The sequence below is a fragment of the Patella vulgata genome, chromosome 5, assembly GCF_932274485.2.
Source record: "Patella vulgata chromosome 5, xgPatVulg1.2, whole genome shotgun sequence".
Classification (NCBI taxonomy): Eukaryota; Metazoa; Mollusca; class Gastropoda; family Patellidae; genus Patella; species Patella vulgata.
The window spans coordinates 77,834,969-77,848,518 of record NC_065883.2 but is presented as its reverse complement, the minus strand read 5'-3'; the positions used below and the strand labels follow the sequence as shown (position 1 = coordinate 77,848,518).

Sequence of the window (13,550 nt, the reverse complement as noted above, 5' to 3'; positions counted from 1 at the left end):
ATTTTTTTGCTCAAAATAAAAAAGGGTTTTATCTCTTCTAAAGTGTGTTATTTTGAATGTGCCAGAAAATAAGAACCGTATTTTAGCATTTCTGAAGGGGGTATTCAATGCCAAAATACGGTTCTTAGTACGAAATTCCAGCCATGATGTTACATATCACTGAAAAGCTTGTTTATTGCTTTCTTCAGATATATAAATAATTTTCTGGCACATTCATATTTACTTATCTTAAAAAACGATCAAATTTGGGTGGTACTAAACTCTATTACTAGGATTATGAGGGGTGGGGTGGGGGTATTCAATGCCAAAATACGGTTCTTAGTACGAAATTCTAGCCATGATGTTACATATCATTGAAAACCTTGTTTATTGCCCTCTTCAAATATATAAATAATTTTCTGGCACATTCATTGTTACGTACCTTAAAAAACGATCAAATTTGAAGGGAACCAGGGGGGTGTGAGTGAGTGTGTGTGTGTGTGTGTGTGGGGGGGGGGTGAGGGGGTGAGGGGGGGGTATTTGAAGTAAGAATGCGGGACTTAATCCAAAATAATTATATCTATACTGAAAATTAAAGTCAATCCTTTGTTTAGTTGATACCTTATTTTGTAAGGCACAATGCATGTATACTTTATTTTTTAAATTGATCAAAGTTAGTTAGCCTGCACTAACTGAATTCTAGTGGTGGGGTGGGGTGAGTGTTTAATGTCAAAATAAGGGTCTTAGTACGAAATTCCAATTATCGTGTCATACATCACCGTAAAGTAAGTGTCAATGGCTCTTTGAATATACTTGTTATTTTCTGGCACATTCAAAATAACACACTTTAGAAGAGATGAAACCCTTTTTATTTTGAGCAAAAAATTCGTCGCCATTAAACAATAATCTATATACTAAAAATAGACTACTTTCCATTTATTTTATTTATCGAAGGCTCGGATTAGCCCATACGGAGCGAATTCCTTATTGTATGCTCACTTGATTGTCCCTTATTGTCTGGTGAGTGGTCTTATTGTATGGTAGCTATTGTATGGCAGCTTGATCTCAGCCATAGGATTATATTCACAAATGATAAATTATTCAAAATTAGAAAAGTAGATAACACACTCTGCACTTTCTGAGAATCTAATATAGAAAATGTAGAACATTTTTTGTTTCATGCCCTTTTTCACAAATAATATGGAATCATTTTCATACTATCTTAGATCGCAGCAATATAAAGATAAATATTAAAATACATATCAAACCTCTTGGTTTAACTAACAAACCAGATTATATAAATAATACTGAATGGATCTTCATTAATCATGTAATTATTTTAACTAAGTTCTATATATATCGGGCTAAACTACGAAATGAAATACTCAATATTAATAAGTATGAAAGCTTTTTAGTAGAACATGCTAATTTGGAAATTGAGATATCTCCAGAATTATACATAAATAAATATAGTCGTTGAAATTTTTCAGTCCATATCTAACATTGTCAAATTAATAAAAGAAAAATACACTTACAGTCGGCTTGAATTTTAAGAGATGGATGTATACCAATAGAACTGTGAGCAATGCAATCAAACAACCGGCTTGCTAATGGCCTTCTATATTAAAATGCGCAGTTATTATAACTTCATAAAGCCTGCATAATAATTCCATATAAGGTTAGATCGGAAACCGATGACTAAAAGATGTCAACTACTAACACGTTGTGACCTCTACATCAGTTATAAATATACTGCAGTCTATATATTACTAAGCCCTCTCTCAGTCAACAGGATATGAATTGAATTTAGTCGGGTATCTTTGAAAACAAAAACCCAACTCGGTTCTGAGGGAAACATTTATTTAATTTGGACAGAAAGACACGGTGTATATGATGAAACCCTTTATTTAAAGTTATATATCATGACGACATCGACTTTATAAAGTCAGGTATCAACTAGAGACGACATTACTACCGTCTGGAGAATTACTTATTATATTTTGTAACACCAACTATATAGTAAAGAAATGAAACTCAACAAAGCCTGGATTCGGTTTGAAAAATCATTTCATGTTAGAAACATGCATCCACCGCAGCAAGGTAGACCATGATGTGTCGCATCGGGCTGGTGTGAATGCCAAGCGTGCATTTGCTTTTTAAAAAAGGGTCCAAAATGAAACCCTTCCTCAAAATGTCACAACTCTAGAACGTTGAAATACAAATTTGGGGTATATATAACGTATCAAAGGAGCTAAGTTTTTAACTCAATAGTTCCATAATATTCGAACTTTAAAATACGAATTAGAAGTCAATATAGGTCAATTTCAATCAATATTGATGTTGTTATCTTGGCGGGGAAAATATAGGTTCCTAATACCCACTATGTAAGACACAGTGAACGTTTTAAAATCGGTTCATCAGTCGTGTAATCTATGGCGTGAAAATATAGATTCCTAATACCTACTATGTAATACACAGTCAACGCTTTAAAATCGGTACATCAGTCGTGTAATCTATGGTTTCAGGTGCCATTTTGTAATGAACAAATAAAAACATATCCTACAAGACACCGTGAAGAATAATGAAACTAATCCTATTGCCAGCGACTCAGATGACGAGAGTAGTATTCAGAAATCTGAGAATATTATACAAGACCTAAATCTGGATATTGCAGGCTTCTTTAGGCCTTAAATATTATATAAATTATTAAACATTTAATAATATGACAAAACCAAAATTAACTCTCGATGGAATCGGGTGTTCGAGATTTTCAACGGATTTAAACATAATAGGCTGTTAATGGTCTAATTAAAAAGTGGATGATCGAGACTTTAGTCACTATCATAACAGCGGTAGCAATGACAATCGAGACTCCGTAACATCTCTCAGAATGAAGTAATGTGACTGAAATTTTCAACATATTTCCTTTTCATTATAGCGAAAACCGTTAGCTCTTTATTCAAATCTTACACAATGCATCTTTAAAATATTTTAAACATATGATTTCAAAACTTCCACTAAGACTTTATATTACGGAAGGATAATAAGAACATGTTTAGGATGTCAGTTTTTATAAAAAAAAAATAAAATAATAGTGTTTGATTCACGTACTCCTACACGCATGTTATTCTATTAATATCTCAATGTGTGACAAAGTGATTTATATTTCTCACCAAATTGAATAGTATCATTTAGGTACATAGAACTTAATGAACTCTGCTAGTTTTAACAATATATGAATTTTGACTTTCACCTCTATATAAACTTCTGTTAAGCACGAACTTATTAAACATCTAATTGATTCAGTATGATCTTTACAAACTACGTGTGGTCGTTGCACACGCTCCGCTTTACTTCAAAGGAATATGCATTGGTCAGTAGGCATGCCGTGACGAGATAAAATAGACAATTGCATGTATGACCATGTGTGCAAGGGTATATATTGAGGAGTTCACTGACAGTTAGCCGAGAGGAGCCGGGAGAAGAAGAAAGGGTTGGACGAGTGTATGGACTCAGCCGAGTTCAGCCGCTGCCTTGGCAGAGGGTCGGAATGGTTGATTCAAGATTGTTAGATGTGTTCCTGTCGTAGACTAGTTCTTGTATAGTTTTAGGACCTGTATTGCTGTTGTAATTATGTAGATGTTTGATATTCTGTTCCCGTTGTAAATAAACCATATATTTACGAAACCGGTCTACTGTTATCACTAACAATAGTGTTACAAATGTCGTTGGTTTTTTTTCTTCGTCTTGGTTGATAAAATTACAGTACAGTGTCGTAGAAATGGCACCCTGCTTTAAATTATATATACCATCCTATTTTACAGAAGGGTAGAGTGGTCCAAGGTCTCCAATATGCCCGCCAATAAAAGCCCGAAGGTTGCATCTTAAATGATAAATTCTCCAGTGACCACAAGATAGGGATACACGTGACATGATATAATACAATAATTCCCAGGGTATGATGACTTATACTGAAGTAACCATTTCCGCTCACACTATTTTATCACCAATATTAACACAAGCATAATACGACTCGTCTTTATGTGTGTTGAGTTATCGGGTATTCCTAGAAATTCAGCACATTATCAAGCAGGTTGTTTGATTAGATAGCTCACAGCTCTATTGGTATACACCCATATTTTAAAATTCAAGCTAACCGTAAGTGTATTTTTCTATTATTAAACATACATTATGCAAGAGCTAAATCTGCCTATTTGCAGGTCTTTATTTATGCTTGAATTGTTGTCTAAATTATTATTTTTTTTTTTGTTAAACATATTTTATTGCATCAACAAAAATAATTCTTGATACAATTGGATTGCACAAAAGTTATTAAAACTTACAAACGTCCTTTCCATATTCAGAAATTGTATAAATAGGAATAGTGCAGTTTTTATAGATTCGTGTAAGTTGTTCCAGTCTTTTACTGTTTGGAGGATAAATAACTTTTGATATAATGTGGATTTGTAAAAAGGAACGGGGATATCAGCATTGTTACGTAGGTTATAATTATGCTTTGCCGTGTAAAGCTCGGTTAATTTATCTGTACGATAGTGTGGGGAATTGTTATATATAATTTTGTGGAAAAGAGACAGTCTTCTTATCATGCGACGTTCTGATAATTTAACTAAGCCAGTTTCATAATATAAAGATTCTTTACTTGAGTATTTCGGGAGTCCTGTAATAATTCTAGCTGCCTCGAGTTGAATTTTTTCAAGTTTATCGCGATCAGATACATTACAACAATCCCAAAATTCACAAGCGTATTCAAGTACGGATCTTATGAAAGATTTGTAAATAATTTCTAATGTGTTTCGCTTAAAAATATATTTAAATTTTCTTAATATATTTAAACTTTTGGAGGCAGCTTTACAAATATTATCGAGATGTTCGGACCATTTAGAGTCATTTGATATAGTAACGCCAAGGTGTTTGTGGTTAACTACAACATTTAATGATTCATTACCAAAATATAAAGTTGGGGCGTTCTCGGAGGTTTTGCTGAAATGCAATACTTTTGTTTTCGAGGGATTAAATTTTATCAGCCAATCCTTAAACCACGACTTTAGTTTAAATAAGTCAGTTTCTATTTCATATCCATGAGATTTAGTGCAACCAATGGCAGTGTCATCGGCAAATAGTCTGGCTGTATGTTCCAAAGAATCTTGAATATCGTTTATGTATACAAGAAATAAAAATGGACCCAATACAGAGCCCTGGGGAACTCCAGAATTAGGGTCGACGAGTAAGCGTTATTTACAAAAACAGTTTGATTCCTATCGCTTATATAACTGCTAAGCCAATGGAGAAATGTACCATCTAAGCCGTAACTAGAAAGTTTTTTTTTTTGGTAAGCCAGTGTGATTCATTCTATCAAATACCTTACAGATGTCACAAAAGATGAAACATGAACTTTCACCACCATTTTCTAATGACTGCAATATGCTATCGTATAATTCAATAAGTTGGTGTACAGTCGAAAATTGAGGTCTAAAGCCAGATTGATATGAATTAAGTAAATTATTAAAATGAAAATAACTGTAGATGTGTTTAAAAACTAATTTTTCAAGTAATTTACTAATAGCACTTAACAACGATATGGGTCGATAATTAGTAACATCGGATTTGTCACCTGTTTTGAATAGTGGCATAACATTAGCTTGTTTCCATATCTTTGGGAATATTCCCTCTTGTAGAGATTTATTAATTAGTGCAGATAAGGGGATAGAAATACTTTTTGCTAGATGCTTTAAGAGGGGATTACTTATTCTATCAGGGCCGTTTGCTTTTCTGATATTTAGATCTAAAATTAAGTCAATTATTTCAGAATTTTGTATCTCGGGCATTATAAATCTAGTGTTTGTTTTAGACCGAAATTCGCAGTCAGTGTATGCAACTTTACCATCTGTATTTGATATTAAAGTCGGTATAACATTTTTGACATAAGTTTTTCATTGAGTACCAGACACTCGACGTATTATTTGGATCGGTGATAGTTGAAACAAGATTATCATAATATTTAGATTTTAATTGTTTTTTTTTTAAATTGTTAACTTTATTTCCTTCGGTTTTTTGTTTGAATAGAAATTCTTCGTAACCTATCACGTTTTCTAATCGCTGTTCGTATTTCGGAATTAAACCACGGTTTGTCAGAAGGTCGAATTGTAACGCGTTTTGGGGGAATGCATTCGTTGATAAACTGATTTAAAGTATCGTAAAATAATTCACAGGCATCATCTAAATTGAGTGAATTAAATCGATTTATCCAGACAAAATCATATATGAGATTGTTGAGTTTATCGTAATTCGCTTGCTTATAAATAGTTACTTCTCTTGTAAAACTTGCTGTAGTATTAACATTAATATCTATAGCACGACTAACACCTTTATGATCAGAAATATGCTTATCAAAATCTATAGTTTTATTTAAGCAAACGTTTAGGTCTAGCGGAGTTAAGATGACGTCTAATAAAGTAGATGTTGAGGACGTAAGTCTTGTTGGAGTTAAAACAACATTTCTTAACGAGTTTCATAGCAATAAATCATTTAACGTACTGTTTTTTGTAGTGATAAGATCGATTTTTAAGTCACCTAAAATTATTATAATGTCAGTAGTTTGGTACGCTGTATCAATTAATGTATCTAAACGAGACTAAAAGTTTCGTTAATATAAAGTTTCGTTAATATAAACCAAAATACCACCACCGTTTGAATTTCTTTCCCTTCGAAAGGGACTGTGCAAACCAGTTCTTAATAAACTCTCATGACTTATTTTATCGTCTAAGTGAGTTTCAGTAAAACCACACACATAAAAATCGTCTGCTATTTCGAATATTTGGTCAAGTTTGTTTCTTATACTTCGTGTGTTAAGATGGATACCGATAGTGGTTCTATATTTCCAATGTTGGGGTTGGGATTCAGTTCTATATCGCCAGATTTTAATAGAAGTGATTTGAGAATGTAAAAATTATCAAATAGATAAATAAACGAGGAATAAAGGAACATGTCTTTGGAGATACATATATAAAGCAATAATATGTTCGATGTATGAAACCCATCCAACCACTTTCTCACACAATCAGCCCCATTAAAATAGCAAGCAGTAGTATATATATAACTACTATTCAACAGATTGTGTAAGTGTGTTGGATGGGTCTCAGTCATATAATTATTAATTGTTGTAGCAAGCATGTCCGTGTGTTCATTTGACAAAGAAAAAGAGGAAAAAAATGAAAAATACAAAACAGTGAATTATTTATAGTGTAGCGAATATCTCCTTATATGTACCCGGCATCTCCACCATGTGTGGCGTATGGGTCTAAAACTATTTTATAGCAATATATTATATGAGTAAAAGGCTGTAATACTGTGGCATGATCATATTTGAATAATTAGATTATTGTTTATCAGTTTAAAGTGATGAAAATGTAAAATAGTTGTAACAATTCATAATTATTACATGCTGTCAATTTTATGATATAGTTTGCACTATGATTGAGTTAAGAGTAATGTGTTAAATGTAGGTCATGTTCAACAAGCACAGGCTTTTACGATCAGACCTTATCCAGTGCTAAAAAGTTAATGTTGCATTTAGATTCTTTTTATTGTAATATTTGTCTTCTGTTATATTCATATTATAACAATTGTTCGAGTGGGGCTCACCTTTAGAGGCCCCCGGGTGATGTAGAGAATATCTCCTTATATGTACCCGGCATCTCCACCATGTGTGGCGAGTGAGGTTTGTAGCCCGGATTCGGTTTGGAATAAAATGTTGTATGTCCGATTGCTGTCTGCTTTATAATACGACGAGATCCCGAACCCCTGGGCTGTGTTTACACCAACACACGCCACAATAGTTAAAGCAATGGTATAATACATAGACATTGAATGTTTCGGTCATAGTTAAGTTATTATAACAATATCGTACGTTGATATCTAAAGTAGACAATTTGGACAAAAAATGAAGATGAAAGTTAAAGTGTTAATACTTAGAGGGTGGTCAGTTTAACAATCTGATATATAATTTAGATACAAAGAGTGAGTTCCCATAGTTTACAATTATTTAGATAATTGGCTGGTTACATTTCAATAAGTTAAATGGAATAAATAACAAAATCAAAAGTTTAAACTGAGATGATAACCCAATTTGTTAATATTGGAATGGAACTTTTAAGTAGATAATTGAGATCTTATAAAAGGTGTGCCCATTGTAAATGCATAAATAATGTGGGCATAGCTTTATACATTCGATTCACGTTATATCATAATTAGTTATCTCATAATATAAATGTATAACTACATGTAAGCATGTATTATAAACTAAACAGTGGTCTAAGCTAATATTACTCTGTAAAAGTTAGACAATACGGAACCAACAAGTAGCATACATGACATTACTTTACAGGGAGATTTTGTCATTGTTTTAAAAATCTAAGCAAAATTATTATTACATGAAGGATAATTGGGGCAATGACGAATGCATGAAATGATTTGAGGTACTATCCAGTTGGTCATCAACTTAAAGATACATTATGGGCGATTAGATAAAGAGCTGGCAGCTCTCACTATAATAGTTAAAAACTAAATAATGTAAATGAAATTCGATTATCCATTTCATGATTAAATCATGAATGGAAGCTGAGCAGCCAATCGGATCCTCATCCAGTAGATATCGCAGGCTAGCGATGACATCAAGAGTTGATTATGGTCTGGATAAGTTTTAATTAATGTCTTAATTAATAATTTAGATAAAATTTCAGGCCTAAAAAGACCTGCAATATGCAGATTCGGCCCATGCATAATGTATGTTTAAATATAATTAAATACATATATATATATATATATATATATATATATATATATATATATATATATATATATATATATATATATATAGCTGTAGTGAGTTGTTGTTCTAATGTACAGTATCATATATCATAGTATAAAATATAAAAATAACACCGATTTGCTTCTACATGTTTGAATATATTGAAACATGTAGAAGCAAATCGGTGTTATTTTTATATTTTATACTATGATATATATATATATATATATATATATATATATATATATATATATATATATATATATTCATGTATTTATAGTCATTAAGAAAAACAGCAAAAATCAGTACACAATAAGGTACAGTAGTTTAGGAATGATATTGATGAATGAAATTGGTTCAAGAATATAAAGATACAGTCAGGCATCATTATTTCTTTTTATCAGGCTGTGGGGTCGAGGCAAATCGGCCAATATCTCGTAAGGATTGTTGTTTTAATGGCCCAACTCTGTTATCGTCATCTATACAGTCGGAAGATATGTTGATTGTAGAATGTGATAACGTAGCTTCGCTGTAATTAAACAAAGAATTATTAGCTTGTGAATTTACTCGGTTTGTTGATGTATGACAGTAATCGAAGTCCTGCTCACAGGTTATGACGATATTTCTGTCGTCTGCTAGAGGTCGTATGAACACTCGACCATCATACGTCCAACAGTTTTTGATTAGCTTTGATTTAAACATTTCACGGCATCTTTTGTAAAGTGCAGCGCGTTTACGAGTGAGGGCTTCTTTGATAAAAATCTTGTGATTTTGGGTGAGGTTTCTCGGTTTTAAGTTGCGTTTAGAACCATATATCCTTGCCCTATCTCTGTAACTAATAAAACGTACTATTATATCACGGCCCCTTTCTCTGCGGTCGGCTCCAACCCGGTGAGTTCGGCCAATTTGACTTAGTGTGAGTTTAGCCTGTTTTTCAGAAGTATGTCATTGTTAGTGATATTTAAAACTATATTATCAGTGTTTTCTTCAGGTGTTTCGGGGATGCCACTAAATTTTAAGCATGTTCGCATAGATTACTGTTATAAGTCATCGACTCGGTTCTCTAAATCATCTATACGATTGCGTAAAGGGTCTGTTAATGTTGGATGAATTATTTTTATAATGTGGCCATGATCAAATCTCGTTTGAATAATTCCCCAACTAACGACTTTAAGGATGATTCATTCGTAAGAACATCATCTAAGAACTCAGAAATACTATGGGAACTGGCAGTTGACTCAAGATTTCCACGTTTACGTTTATGGATACAGAATGACCTCGAAGTTTGGATACAACAGGTTCTTTCACTTTAGACATGTTTGATGTTTTAGTGTAAGGTTACAAAATCTACTCACATCAATCTCACATAAATGAGTATATGTCCACCGAGAAAAATATCTACACTTGTAAACATCAAATATTTTAAAATCGGCTCTACATAAAGTTAATCTAATTTCACATAACACTTCGTCTTCATACTTATCTAAACTATGCAGTTTTTAGAACCATAATTTAAAGTATATCACTCATGATTTATAACAACTTGCTATGACCAGGTACACGTCTAACTTCGGTCGGCCATCTTGCTGGTTATTTATTAGACATTAATTAATATAACTTATCCAGACCATAAACAACTCTCGATGTCATCGCTAGCCTGCAATATTTATGGATTAGGAACCGATTAGCTGCTTAACTTTCATTCATGATTTAATCATGAACTGGATTATAATCGAGACTATGTTTTTTTCTCGTACCGAATTTAGTAATGATGACCGAGGCTATGCCGAAAATTCAATCACTAAATTCTCGGTCCAGAGTAGATCAATTTGACTGAATTTTTCAGCGAATTTCCTTTACATTATCTAGTTTTTAACTATTATAGTGAGAACTGCCAGCTCTTTATCTAATCTCCCATAATGTATCTTTAATTTAAGTTAACAATGTTGGATAGTCAGTCATAGAAATTTTTCTGAATCGTCATCCGTGGTTAATAATAAATGTGTGTTGAACTTTTCTCAGCACAGCACAAATTACATAAATTAAGTTATTAGAGTATATAAAATGGTTTTGATGCCATCTTTCGTAGGAACAGTGGCTAATAACAAATATGTGTTGTTCGTTTCTCAGCATAGCACAAATTGTTAAAAAAAAGTCATTTATATAAAAAAAATTGATATATAAGTAGTAGGTAGGGTACTTCGAAGCAATTTTGGAATTCCAGACATTCCAAAGGTCTGACGTCACACATTCCTAAGGTCTGACGTCAGAGCATTCCACAGGTGTTCTATTTATAGGTTGAATATGGTTATTGTTGACTGAACAATGAGGTTATGAATAATAAAAAAGGTATGCAGGTATTGTATTCTTTGATCGTGTTTGACTTTTGTAACGAGGGTATGGGGTCCACGAATTGTTTATTGGAGGGTAGGGGGGAAGATATTTCGCTTTATAGGCAGGTGTGTAGAGGTTACATTGAGTTCACGCCAAGTGTAGCTATACCTGCATTAAGGGACAATGACCTCCGCCATTAAGCTTGACAGGTGATTTTGTCGATTTTGTTCTAAGCCAATAGTTTTAATCTACATATTTGTGACAGGGTGTAGTTAAATTTTGGTTTTAAGTTTCGAAAATCTAGGTATAAAAGGGGGTTGATTACACGTTCAAATGTAGAATTGTTTTATGAAGTTGAAAACAAGAGATTAACATCATGAGTATCGACTTGTATCGAAAGGATATTGGAAATGATTATTTGGTTGTAAAATGTATTTGGCAAGAAGATGTGTGTTATCACATCAGACTGTATGGTTACGGTTTTAAGAGTGATAGATATCCAACACCCAATGGTATCATGTTTTTCGAGCGGCAATGGCAGGCATTGATGAACACTGCCTCAGAGATAGATGAGTATTTACAAAAAAACATTGTAAAGAAATCAGTGCCTATTGGTAATGACGTGTACGTAACGATCGACAGCAAATACCCTGGAGTCAACATTCGTAAATTTTGGTGGTGTGAAGAGGAACGAATGCCAAAACCTACCCGAAAGGGTGTTCATTTAAACGTGAAACAATGGGAGGCATTGAAAGTTAGCTTCAAAGAGTTGTGTGAAAATAATTTTACGGGTGAGGAACCACCCCTAGGTGTAGTAGGCTTAGCAAAGGCGGAGACTTGTGTATAATTTCTGTCCAACGTATTTTTTATTGGGCGGTCTGTGCGAACCAATAATATAACGAGTTGTATATATATATATAAATAGATGCCTAACTATTGAGTTATCATACGAAACAACATGGCTTCACCCAAGATATCAGATGTTTCAGTCGGTTTGACATTGAGTTTAGGGGACAATGATAATACAACCCCTGAAATATTACTGAAGGCTGGTTATTTAGGGTTGAAGCGTAAAATGGTTTTTAAGATGACATTAAAAGAATGGAGTCGGGTTGTTGATCGTTTCAAAAGATATTTATCCTGTACAAAACCTACCAAATTTGCCATCAACAGTGAGTTAAGCTGTGAACTGGGAACCGCCCGCCAAATGGTTCTGGAGAGAAAAAATGGTAGACAATTGGTGATACCCGAAAAAACCTTTTCCGACCTAACAGGCATGTCTCGAGTTACAAGATCGTTCAAGCGCGGTCGTTATCATGTGTATGGTTGTTCGCCTGCCAAGTCGGGTCTCGGGGTAAAGGATTGGAGTTTGTTAAAATCTGGACAGACGTGGCACAATACTCCAGAGTATTGTGTTTCTGCAGCAAACAATGAAGGATGGGACCAGCCTGATTGCTACAGCACGGAAGTACGCGTAGAAGGGGTCTACGCCGAAAATCAACTCATTTTCCACGAGGATCTTGTAGATGCGGAGGAACACGTTACACACCTCGTACTGTGCACCGTGTGCTCAAAACCTATGCATGTCAATGACGATCATTACTGTCCTGCCGAAAATATACGTACGTTAGTTGTGCAAATATTGGGAGACATGATCAACACGGAGATTTCAAAAAGTGTAACCGGTCGCTGTGAAGGCTGTCTCAATGGTCGTGGAGGGCAGCTTGAACATACATGCCTGGGGATCGACTATTGGTTCGATGAAATCAACTTTGTGGACTTGTACTTCGAATCCTGTTTTCTAGAGTTGAATAAAGATCGTTTTTTACAGATAGCACGATTCGTCCCAGAGATTCGCGATCAGAGCGAAGAGTTGTTTCTACACGCAACGTTGTATTGGAAACCTCAAATCCTAGAATGTGTTCACACGTTGACTAAATAACTTTTTTTTTTTTTTTTTATGATTATAATTTTCATTTTCTATATGTATTACATTTGTACTTTGATATAATAAAAGATTAAACATTTTTAAATGGAATTAGTTATTTTTACCCCGGCTAACGAAATGGATGTAAGGCTAAAGACCCCATTTACATGTATGATATCAGGGCCCACACAATCGGGTAAGAGTCAATTGGTCAGGCGCTTGATTCTAGAACTACCACAAGTTGTCGATCAACCCATAGATCGTATCGTGTGGTGTTACGGTGTTTGGCAACCTTTGTACGAAGAATTAGCGGGTATCGTAGAATTTGTCGAAGGGTTATCCGCTAGTCTAAACCCAAAGGAAAGAACACTATTGATCATTGATGATTTGATGGACGAGACAACGGACAAAGTATCAAAACTCTTTACCCGCGGAAGTCACCACGAAAATACTTCCGTCATTTATATTGTTCAAAATCTGTTT

The 13,550-nt window shown here is 33.9% G+C and overlaps 1 protein-coding gene across 6 annotated transcripts in view; it reads right to left on the bottom strand.

Annotated features, from left to right (window-relative positions):
* LOC126822621 (uncharacterized) overlaps nt 1-13,550 on the bottom strand; it is a 182,758-nt gene that overhangs the window by 58,826 nt on the left and 110,382 nt on the right. For 2 of the 6 annotated variants that reach the window (XM_056100910.1, XM_056100915.1), the window contains exon 1: nt 1,515-1,612. The exons of the other annotated variants lie outside the window; for them this stretch is intronic. The gene's annotated coding sequence lies outside the window, so the exon portion shown is untranslated. Of the gene's footprint in view, nt 1-1,514; nt 1,613-13,550 lie in introns of those variants that run through there. 6 annotated transcript variants of the gene reach the window in all.